This window comes from Capricornis sumatraensis, chromosome 4 (genome assembly GCF_032405125.1).
Source record: "Capricornis sumatraensis isolate serow.1 chromosome 4, serow.2, whole genome shotgun sequence".
NCBI lineage: Eukaryota > Metazoa > Chordata > Mammalia > Artiodactyla > Bovidae > Capricornis > Capricornis sumatraensis.
This window is the reverse complement of record NC_091072.1, coordinates 127,276,907-127,289,336: the sequence shown is the minus strand read 5'-3', so window position 1 is coordinate 127,289,336 and position 12,430 is coordinate 127,276,907. Positions and strand designations below refer to the sequence as shown.

At 38.6% G+C, this 12,430-nt stretch overlaps 1 protein-coding gene across 3 annotated transcripts in view; it reads right to left on the bottom strand.

Moving 5' to 3' along the window:
* The window catches only part of ITPR2 (inositol 1,4,5-trisphosphate receptor type 2), a 598,268-nt gene that overhangs the window by 296,391 nt on the left and 289,447 nt on the right, over positions 1 to 12,430 (bottom strand). The window lies entirely within an intron of this gene.

Here is a 12,430-nt window from a genome sequence, read left to right as displayed (position 1 = left end):
TCCAGAAAAATAAATGACCCAATCAAAAAAATGGCCCAAACAACTAAACAGAGATTTCTTCAAAGAAGACATACAGATGGCTAACAAACACATGAAAATATGTTAAACATCACTCATTATCAGAGAAATGCAAATCAAAACCACAATGAGGTGCCATCTCACGCTGGTCAGGAAGGCTGCTATCAAAAAGTCTATAAACAATAAATGCTGGAGAGGGTATGGAGAAAAGGGAACCCTCTTACACTGTTGGAGAAGGAAAAGGCAACCCACTCCAGTATTCTTGCCTGGAGAATCCTATGGATGGAGGAACTTGGTGGGCTACAGTCCATGGGTTGCAAAGAGTCGGACACGACTGAGCAACTTCACTTTCACTTTCACTTACACTGTTGGTGGGAATGCAAACTAGTACAGCCACTATGGAGAACAGTGTGGAGATTCCTTAAAAAACTGGAAAGAGAACTGCCATATGACCCAGCAATCCCACTGCTGGGCATACACACTGAGGAAACTGGAATTGAAAGAGACACGTGTACCCTAATGTTCATCGCAGCACTGTTTACAATAGCCAGGACATGGAAGCAGCCTAGATGTACATGAGCAGACAAATGGATAAGAAAGCTGTGGTACCTATATATAATGGAATATTACTCAGCTATTAAAAAGAATGTTTTAGAATCAGTTCTAATGAGGTGGATGAAATTGGAGCCTATTATACAGAGTGAAGTAAGTCAGAAAAAAAACACCAGTACAATATAGTACCACATATATATGGAATTTAGAAAGATGGTAATGATGACCCTATATGCAAGACTGCAAAAGAGACATGGATACAAAGAACAGACTTTTGGACTCTGTGGGAGAAGGCGAGAGGGGGATGATTTGAGAGAATAGCATTGAAACATGTATATTACCATATGTGAAACAGATCACCAGTCCCGATTCGATGCATGAGACAGGGTGCTCAGGGCTGGAGCACTGGGATGACCCTGAGGGATGGGATGGGGAGCGAGGTGGTAGGGGGGTTCAGGATGGGGAACACATGTACACCCATGGCTGATTCATGTGAATGTATGGCAAAAACCACCACAATATTATAAAGTAATTAGCCTCCAATTAAAATTTTTAAAAAAAGAAAATAATTTCTACATGCCAAAAAAAAAATTCAAATGACAAATGAAAAACTGAGAAAAAAATATTGGCTACTTACAGGCAAAGAGCTCATTTTATTAATAGATAAAGGGCTATGCAGACTATCAGGGAAAAAAAAACTTTACAAAAAGTAAATAAAAAAGTGACAGTTCACAGAAAAGGAAATACCAATGACTCAATCATATGGAAAGGTTTTTTTTTTCCCCTTATTTGTAAGAAGAGAGACACAAATTAAATCTATATGGATACTTTTACTTAAAAGATTTGCAAAGATCTAAGAATCCAATAACATACCATATTATCAAGGAGATAAATTATCTCCTGCATTGTTTGTGGCATATAAATTGAGTAATCTCGACAGACTACTGTATCTGTCAAAAGTATAATATCAGAAATTCTACCCCTAGGTATTTATCTTATTCTTCCTCATGAGCAAAATGATTAGAAACAATATAAATAATAATGGGGTTAAATAAATTAGAATGTAGGCACACAATAGGATATTATGCAATCAATGACAAGAGTAGAATATTCATTCATTTGTATTCACTCAGGTATTTTATTCATATAATAAATATTCATTGATCTACCATGCTCTAGCCACAGTGTCAGATTCTCGAACTTTGTAACAGATAAAGCACTTAGCTTTGTTTTTTACTGAAGCATGATTGCTTTACAATGTTGCATTAGTTTTTTCTGTACAAGGAAATAAATCAGCTATATGTAGACAGGTGAAAGTGAAAGTGAAACTGAAGTCACTCAGTCGTGTCCAACTCTTTGCGACCCCATGGACTATAGCCCACCAGGCTCCTCTGTCCATGGGATTCCCCAGGCAAGAATACTGGAGTGAGTTGCCATTTCCTTCTCCAGGGGATCTTCCTGACCCAGGGATCGAACCCAGGTCTCCCACATTGCAGGCAGATGCTTTAACCTCTGAGCCACCAGGGAAGCCCTATGTAGACAGGTATCATCTCCCTTTTGTGCCTCCCTCCTACTCTACCCCATCCCACTTATCTAGTTTTATTCTGCTTTGTGATTTCTGTACATGTTACATTTACCCTCAATGTACTAGATATTCACTGAGGGCAAGAAATATGGTTTCCCAGACTGTATATCCCTAAAACTAGAGTAATGTTTTTCAGATAATGAGGGCTCATTATCAATAGCTGAATTAATAAATACATGAAAAAGTTTATAAAATTTGTCCTAGCTTCTCCTTCAGATTTAATTTTTTAAGTAATAATGGAGTTTTAAAATTTCCATTATTACTTTAAAACCATAATTATAGAGATACAATATGTCAAATGCTTTATACAATCAGTCATAACATCTAGAGAGATGAAAATAGACACACTGATTTAAGAGAGATTGAATTTCTCTTCTCAAAGGGTTAATGTTTTACACACATTCAAATTTGGGGGCACGACTGGCTTGAAGATTGATGTTCATTATTCAAACCATTTGTAACAGATATTTTGCAAAATTTCCATTTGGGAAAATGATAATGTTTTTAACAAAGTACCCAATATTAATCCCCTCAAATCATTTGAAAGTTATGGAACAAAATTCTTTTTTTACATGAAATAAAATGGGAGTAATCCTTGGATGCTTTTTCCTCAAAGTACTTCTAACATGTGCTATTGTATTTTATACAAATGAATAAACTGAAGAACAGTAACTGACTAATGAACTTAACATCCTGATCAATATTTTGTACTTTAAAGGTATAATACAATGTTATTTAAACTGATTTCTGATAGCAGAGCATCACAAATGCCTGCTAGTATGTCAGTTTAGAAGCCGTTCACACCTGCCTGTGTGACCAAACTAGTTACCTAACCTTGCAAACCTCATGACCCCATCTTTAAAATGGGCCTACGGATTATGTCCACATCACAGGGTTTACCACATTGTCTAACACTAATAACAAGGCTTCCCAGGTGGCTCAGTGGTAAAGAATCTGCCTGCCAATGCAGGAGCTGCAGGAGACGCAGGTTTGATCCCTGGATCAGGAAGATCCCCTGGGGAAAGAAATGGCAACCCACTCCAGTATTCTTGCTTGGGAAATCTCATAGACAGAGGAACCTGGTGGGTTACAGTTCATGGGGTCACAAAGAGTCAGACACAACTGAGTTACTGATCATACGGTGGCTCAGAGGTTAAAGCGTCTGCCTTCAATGTGGGAGACCTGGGTTCGATCCCTGGGTCAGGAAGTTCCCCTGGAGAAGGAACTGGCAACCCACTCCAGTATTCTTGCCTGGAGAATCCCATGGACAGAGGAGCCCGGTATGCTACAGCCCATGGGGTCGCAAAGAGTAGGACACGACTGAGCGACTTCACTTCACTTCATACATGCAATAACACTAATCAATGCTCCCCACTCCCAGTAACGTAAGTTCTGACCTAGTAAATGCTTTTGCTGTTTTTACTACCTTTTGTATCTAATGTATAAATATGAAAGAGAATGAAATATTTTTGATGATAGATGAGTTCAGCCAATATACTTGAGAGCACTTTACAAATGACAAAATGTTATGTAACTATAACTAGAATAGACAATATAAAAATTATCTGCCTTTATAAGAATGTGTTTACCAGTTTGTAAATGCACTGAAATTTTGCTTTATAAAAATTAAGTATTCTCTTTGACTTTGTAACATTTTTCTTAAATACATATATTCACTGTTTTCTTTAATATAAATTCATACATATTTCAATTGTAATAAATGCCTCTTTGTATTCTTAAAAAGGAGTTGAAACACAAAAATGACTTTGCACCTGAGTTGTAACACGTCAGACAGATCCCTACCTGGTGAGCCAAACTGCCATAGTCCTAGTTTATATGTTGGGGCTTTCTAAGAAAGGACTCTGGAGCAACCTCGTACGGCATCAACTTCATACTCAGAGACACCTGGATTTCAAATCCAGCTCGACTTATTAATCAGGTAAGTTATTTAACCTTTCTATGCCTAAAGTTCACCATCTGCAAAAATATCTAGCTCAGGGATTATTGTCAGTCAACAACATTCAAAAACCAGCTATGTCAGAACCAGACACTTAAAAGCAGAAGCAATCAGTGAATAAAGCAAAATCCCTGATTTTGTAGTTTATATTCTAAAGGGAGAAGCAGACAACAAAGAGGTAAACAAACAAAGTGCTTTCAAACAGTGGTAAGGGCTAAGACGAAAATAAAACAGACAGGACAACGGGCAGGAAGAAGCTGGAAAACTACATATGGAAAACTATATCTGGGACACTTCACTGAGCATTTAACATTTGAACATGTCATCATATGGGAGAGAAGGATTCGAATAACAGGAATAGTACATGCAAAAGCCCTGGGATGAGAAAAAGGTTTACAGATGAGAAACGGAATGTAGGCCAAGGTGGGTGGATCAGAGATGGGAATAGGGAAATGAGAGAAAGTAGTAGCAGATGAAACTCAGATGATGAAGGTCTTTCTAGGTCATGACAAGGAATAGGAATTTTTAGTGCAATGGAAAGTTTTACATAAATGACTGATATGATTTGATTTACATTTTAAGATCACTATAACTACTATATAGAAAATGGATTGTAGCGAGACTGGGGTAGAGGTAGGGTATTCAGTAATGAGATTCTTCTATAATCCATGTCATATCATAGTGCATTTGAAAAGACTGTCTGACAAGAGAACAAAAAAACTGATGGAATTTGGAAGTGGAACCAGTAGAACTTGCTATTGTATTTAACAGAAGTGAACAAAAGGGAAGAGTCACATGTGACGCCTAAGGTTTTAAAAATGTACTAACTGTAAATAGTTATTCTTTGAAGTGGGACAAAAACCTGCCTCCTAGGGAGTTTCCTGGCAGTCTAATGGTTAGGACTCGGTGCTTCCACTGCCAAGGTTCAATCCCTGGTCAGGGAACTGAGATCCCATAAGTTGTGTGGCATGGTCAAAAAAAAAATTTTTTTTTTTAATCTGCCTCTTTCAGTTGCCATATATTAATTATAATCCTATTCCTGGGAACCTGTAAAGGAAATCCATTCACACCTTCAAATGTTGGAAGATAAGACTTGTTTTTTATTTGTCTAAATTTTTTCAAATGTTTTCAAACACTGTTAGAGGAAGCACACTGACTGAAACCACCCATCCTGGCCAGGCACCAGAGTAACCATTTGCATGAGTTGTTTTATAACAGGAGGTCCTGGTAAGGAACATGGAACTAATAAGCCACCACCAACCGGAAGAGTTTGGGAAAGATCAAAAAGAGACACTGCATGTCCAACCACCTCCCAGCATCCTTCTCACTGGCATCCATCTTGGCTGAATAAGGCGTGCACCACCAGCAAGGACTCTGAGTCAGAATGATTGGCTAAAGACAACGTGGAAACTAATCCCATCACCATAAACCTGCAAGCCAGGAGCTACATGGCAGAGCAGCTCTTTTGGTTTCCCTTGCCCTACTGCTCTCCACCTGGGCACTCTTTCCCAATAAAATCTCTTGCTTTGTCAGCACATGTGTCTCCTTGGACAATTCATTTTCAAGCGTTAGACAAGAGCCCAGTTTCAGGCCCTGGAAGGGGTCCCCCTTCATGCAACATCACTACATAAGTAAGGGAGGTTTAGATCCCTTTACAACCACAGACGCTCACTTCTGAATGCTTTCATTCTGATGATGTGTTTTTCCATGAAGCATATCCACCAATAAACAAACAAAAAAAAAGATGTGGTCGATCCATTACTCATTGGAAAAGACCCTGATGCTGGGAAAGAGCATCAGGAAGGCAGGAGGAGAAGAGGATGAAAGAGGATAAGATGGCTGGATGGCATCACCAACTCAATGGACATGAGTTTGTGGAAACTCCAGGAAACAATGAAGGACAGGGAAGCCTGGCATGCTTCCCTGTAGTCCATGGGGTTGCATTGAGTTGGACATGACTTGGTAACTGAACAACAAAAACCCATCACAAAGCAGAATTTGCTTTTCACTTTTTCATCTTAGACAATACCTTTTATTAATATATTTTTCACAGACATTTCATAGTCGTTGTCCCTCAAAATCTAGTAGATTAATACTTAGCGATGGTGTAAGATAGGATAAAGTTAAGATGTAAGAAAAGTATAAATGGTCAAATGGGGATGAGTTCAGATCTGGACCTGTAAGTCAGAAATGGCTTTAACGGAGAAATTTGAACAATAAAAAATTTCTAGTAATGGAAAAGATACTGACAAATGGCAATGGTGGAAACTGGAGAGAAAAAGACTTATTAGGTGAGCAATATCTGGGGCAGAATATCCAGTTCTCTGTGAGGGGGTGAGAAGCAGTGAGCAACTAGTCAAAAGAGGAGGCAGGGCGGTGCTGGCAAGGCCACCAACGTGCAATGAGGAATCCATCCTAGCTTATTGGACAAAGGGATGCTGCTGAAGGCTGAGGACCTTGTTGTCGATGTTTTTAAAACAACAGAATTTGACATCAAGATTATTCTGGTAGCTTTCTTTTTTTTTTAAGTGAGGAAAGAACACAGCATGCCTATGTGGTCCAGAAAGGAAGTAAAGAGGGGTCAAACTAGGCCATTATGCAGTAGGAGAGGGGGACAAATGCAGACGGATAGTTTCCTAACTGTTCAGTTGGAAACAACAAATGAGGAACTGGAAGGAAATATGCTTGCCATTTGCAGCGCCATGGATGGATGGACCTCGAGATTATCATAATAAGTGAAGTGAGTCAGACAGGGAAAAACAAATATCATATGATATCACTTATATGTGAAATTCTAGAAAATGATGTAAATGAACTTAACAAAATAGAAACAGACTTACAGACACAGAAAAAAAATTAATGGTTCTCCCAACAGATCACAGAAGAAATCAAAAAGGAAATCAAAGTATGCATAGAAACAAATGAAAATGAAAACACAACCCAAAACCTATGGGATTCAATTCAGCAAGAGCAGTGGTAAGAGGAAGGATCAGAGCAATACAAGCTTACCTCAAGAAACAAGAAAAACATCAAATAAATAACCTAACCTTACACCTAAAGCAACTAGAAAAAGAAGAAATTAAGAATACCAAAGTTAGTAAAAGGAAAGAAATCATAAAAATCAGAGCAGAAATAAATGAAAAAGAAACAAAGGAGACTATAGCAAAATCAATGAAACTAAAAGCTGGTTCTTTGAGAAGATTATAAAATAGGCAAACCATTAACCAGATTCATCAAGAAAAAAGGGAGAAGAATCAAATCAATGAAATTAGAAATGAAAATGGAGAAATCATGACACAGAAATACAAAGGATTATGAGACTACTATCAGCAACTATATGCCAATAAAATGGACAACTTGGAAGAAATGGACGAATTCTTAGAAAAGTATAGCCTTCCAAAACTGAACCAGGAAGAAATAGACAATCTTAACAGACCCATCACAAGCATGGAAATCCAAACTGTAATCAAAAATCTTCCAACAAACAAAAATCTAGGACCAGATGGCTTCACAGGTGAATTCTACCAAAAATTTAGAGAAGAGCTAACACCTATCCTGGAGAAGGCAATGGCACCCCACTCCAGTACTCTTGCCTGGAAAATCCCATGGATGGAGGAGCCTGGTGGGCTGCAGTCCATGGGGTTGCTATGAGTTGGACATGACTAAGTGACTTCACTTTCACTTTTCACTTTCATGCATTGGAGAAGGAAATGACAACCCACTCCAGTGTTCTTGCCTGGAGAATCCCAGGGAAAGAGGAGCCTGGTGGGCTGCCATCTATGGGGTTGCACAGAGTCAGACACGACTGAAACGACTTAGCAGCAGCAGCAGCAACACCTATCCTATTCAAACTCTTCCAAAAAACTGCAAAGGAAAGTAAACTCCCAAACTCATTCTATGAGGCCACCATCACCCTAATACCAAAACCAGACAAACGTGCAACAAAAAAAGAAAACTGCAGGCCAATTATCACTGATGAACATAGATGTATGTTCATCCTCAACAAAATTCTAGCAAACAGAATCCAACAACATGTTAAAAAGATCATACATCATGACCAAGTGGGCTTTATCCCAGGGATGCAAGAAGAACAGACTTCTGGACTCTGTGGGAGAAGCTGAGGGTGGGATGATTTGAGAGAATAACCCTGAAACATGTATATTACTATATATGAAACAGATGACCAGTCTAACTTCAAAGCATGAAACAGGGCACTCAAAGCTGGTGCACTGGGACAACCCAGAGGATGTGGGGTGGGGGGGGGGAGGTTTGGGACAAGGGGACACATGTACACTCATGGCTGATTCATGTCAATGTATGGCAAAAGCCACTACAATACTGTAAAGTAATCAGCCTCCAATTAAAACAAATAAATTTTAAAAAATAAATAAAGATAATATATTTAAAAAAGAAAACAAACGAATGGTTATAAAGGGGAAAAGTGGCAGGGGGCAGGGGGAGTGATAAACTAGGAGTTTGGGATTAACATATACACACTACTGCACATAAAACCTTAATAGATAGCCAACAAGATTCTACTATATAGCACAAGGAACTATATTCAATAAATTGCAATGACCTATAATGGAAAAGAACCTGGAAAAATGTGCCTGTGTGTGCACGCGCACGCACAAATGCATGCACAACTGAACCACTTGGCTGGGCACCTGAAACACTGCAAATCAAGTATATTTCAATTTAAAAAAACATGCTTTCACACAAAGATAACGCTGAGACTTTATACCAAAGCATTCTTCCAAACCTACTTTGATTATTGACTTAAGATATTTTTTGGACTTCCTTTCACATATGTCTCTACAGCATACAAAAAGAGACTAAAATTTCCTGTTAAATCATAAACAGTAAAGGAAATGGTAGAAAATGAAGTCCTGTAACATAGAAATAAATTCTAGTCTTAGACTGATAGAGTTTCAGTGACTGTTTTAAACTTCCAAAGTTGTGCCACCCTGCTCTGCAAGAACTGGCCTGACTACATGGGGAACAACACTGGAATTGCAACTCAGACGGAAAATACAGCATGGCATCTCACTTGTGGCTCAGAGCTCTTCATCTCTCAATTTGTAAGTGGTATGAACAGCATACCCTCCATGCCCCATGTTTCCCCCCATTGTATTTGCTGAATACAAACGCTTAGGGAAGAAGAGGAGGAGACAAAAAGGAAGTGAAAAAAAAGGTGGGGAGGAGAAAGAGGAAAGGGGAGAGAAGAAGCAGCAAGATGAGGAGGAAGAAGGGAGACTGCCTTAAAATGTAAAATACAGAAACATACTTGACAGCAAAGACAATGCAAAAAAAAATTCCTTTGTAAAAGCAAATCATCATATTTTTTTGCTTTTTCTTTAGATTATCTTTTGATGGTTAGTATATTTCCCAGCTGACTGGGTCAAAATGAAAATGCTTTTAATATTGCTGTATTACAACTTGAGATCTAGTATTAAAAACTCACAAGTTACAGGAAATCATGCACAATAGAACCATTCTACCCCCAAGCAATAACCTGTGTTAATACTTTATTTATATCTTTTTAAAAAAATTTATTAATAATTTATTGTCAGTAAGAAAGACTGGTTAATGATGTCTGTATATTTGTGATGCAAGGTCTTGTAAAGGTTTTTACTTTATTTATATCTTGCTGGACACTTTGCTATATGCATCTTTTCAAAATGAAATTTAAGTTCTCTTTTGTGTTCTTTATTTTTGACAGTACGTGGGATAGCCTGGGCTTCACTGTGGCTCAGATGGTAAAGGATCACCTACAATGCAAGAGGACTTGGGTTTGATCCCTGAATCAGGAAGATCCCCTGGAGAAGGGAATGACAACCCACTCCAGTATTCTACCTGGAGAATTCCAGGGTCAGAGAAGCCTGGCAAGCTACAGTCCATGGGGTCACAAAGAGTCGGACATGACTGATAAGACTAACCCTTTCACTTTCATGATGGCCTCTTCCTTCTCTTCTTGAACAATTCTCTCCTAGGGGTTCCCTTGTGGCTCAGCTGGTAAAGAATCTGCCTGCAGTGTGGGAGACCTGGGTTCAATTCCTGGGTTGGGAAGATCCCCTAGAGAAGGGAAAGGTTATCCATTCCAGTATTCAGGCCTGGAAAATTCCTTGGACTATATAGTCCATGGGGCTGCAAAGAGTCAGACACAACTGAGCTACTTTCACACACATTCTATCTTAAAACCCGGAGGCAGAGCAGAGCAAAGTCAAGTGCCAACACTGGGTAAGGATGCATTAGGGGCTGAGGTGGTCCAGAGCGTTCACACCCAGAAAGAAGTGGAAGGCATGTGCCTAGGAGGCGCCCTGGAATGGAGAATCAGACTTTGGTAAGGAAGCTGTCCACACTGGTGGACAGCCTGGCACGGTGACAAAGATGATAAGGGTATCCATGCTATCGAGCGACCCAGCACAGAGTCAGAGGCCACCGGGCAAGAGAGCAATAGCCTGATGGGGGCTGTGTGCAACCAGTGGGATGTGAGGAGGAAGCTTCCACAAGGAGGCAGAGGCCAGGCTGTCAGAGGACACAGCCTTGTGGGTGTGGCCCTGCATGGGGTGTCTAGGCCCAAGTGGAGGGGGTAGAGAGTGTATGCAAAGGAGTCCTGTTTGAAAGCAGTAAAATTACTAACTGTGGAGAACTGACATCCTTACAAGTTGAATTTTATAATCCCAAAACAGTATTTATTTATTGGAAAAAAAAAATGAAGTCGCTCAGTTGTGTCCGACTCTTTGTGACCCCATGGACTGTAGCCTACCAGGCTTCTTTGTACATGGGATTTTCCAGGCAATAGTACTGGAGTGGGTTGCCATTTCCTTCTCCAATTTATTTATTAAATCTTATAAATTTAACATAATTTAATAAATCCATTGATTAAATTTAAATAAAATCCATTTGCTAAATAAAAAATAAGTTAAAATCATTTATTAAAAATTCAAACAAATCATTTATTAAAATCTTTTATATCCTTCAAAATAGCAATATAATTTTACTCTTATGTTTCTTATTTTGCCTAAAATATTTTTATTGTTGTGACATAGTTTTTCAAATGTATTCTCTCTTTGGGATATATAGAAGATCTGCCAAGTTTAATACTTATTTACAATTTACAATCACCTAGTTCTCTGCTGCTCCTGCTCCTAAGTTGCTTCAGTCGTGTCCAACTCCATGAGACCCCAGAGATGGCAGCCTACCAGGCTCTGCCGTTCCTGGGATTCTCCAGGCAAGAATACTGGAGTGGGTTGCCATTTCCTTCTCCAATACATGAAAATGAAAAGTGAAAGTGAAGTCGCTCAGCCGGGTCCAACTCTTCACTCACGACCCCATGGACTGCAGCCCACCAGGCTCCTCCGCCCATGGGATTTTCCAGGCAAGAGTACTGGAGTAGGATGCCATTGCCTTCTCCATTCATCTCTTATTTCTAATAATTTTCAATTGATCCTTTTAGCTTATAACTCCTTTTGAATGTATTCAAATTAAAATTGGGTGGGCCATCATTACATTTTGTCAATATTAAATTACTTAAACCAAATTGCACAAGAGGAGAAGAGACTAAAATATTTCAAGTGATCATTAATTAGTTAAACCGTTTATTCATTTATCAAATATTTACTAAGCACATACTGTAACCCTGGCCGAGTTAACTGATCTAGATAATTCTGTTTCCCCAGCTGTAAAATAAGCTGTAAATAAGTGATGAGCCTATCTAAGGATTAAATGAGATAATACATGTAAATTGCTTAGCATGGCAAACGGTATATGCTGACAAATGTCAGCAGTAATGATGATCACAATAATGAAACACACAATAAGCTGCCCTTTCCAATGCCTGCAATGCCTGCAGAACCACCATTAGCTGAGACGAATGATTCAGCTCCTGTTTGTTTTCTGAAGTCCAGTCCAGTCTATATTTCTTTTCCCTCCTCCTTTCTGCCATCTAGAACAGTCCAAATTTACTTAAAAAAAAAAAAAAAAAACAGGAGAGAACTCTGAAAAATACTTTCTAGAATACACTAACCTTCCCTTAAGTGTTATTCTCTGGCATTCCATTTTATCTGTAATTTCTGAAGCCTCATATGGATAATAGAGGCTCAAATAAATATGAAATAGATTTCACACAAAATTAGGAAACTAAAAACCCCTCAAGAAGTCCTCCTGCAGATATTAATATATTAGGCTACTTAACAGGCAATTCCATAATAAAATCTCAGATAACAAAACAGACTCATTTGTATAATATTCTACTGAGCTATATTAAAGCACAAAATATTAATTGAAGGTTAGAAATATAATAATTTAAAAATAAG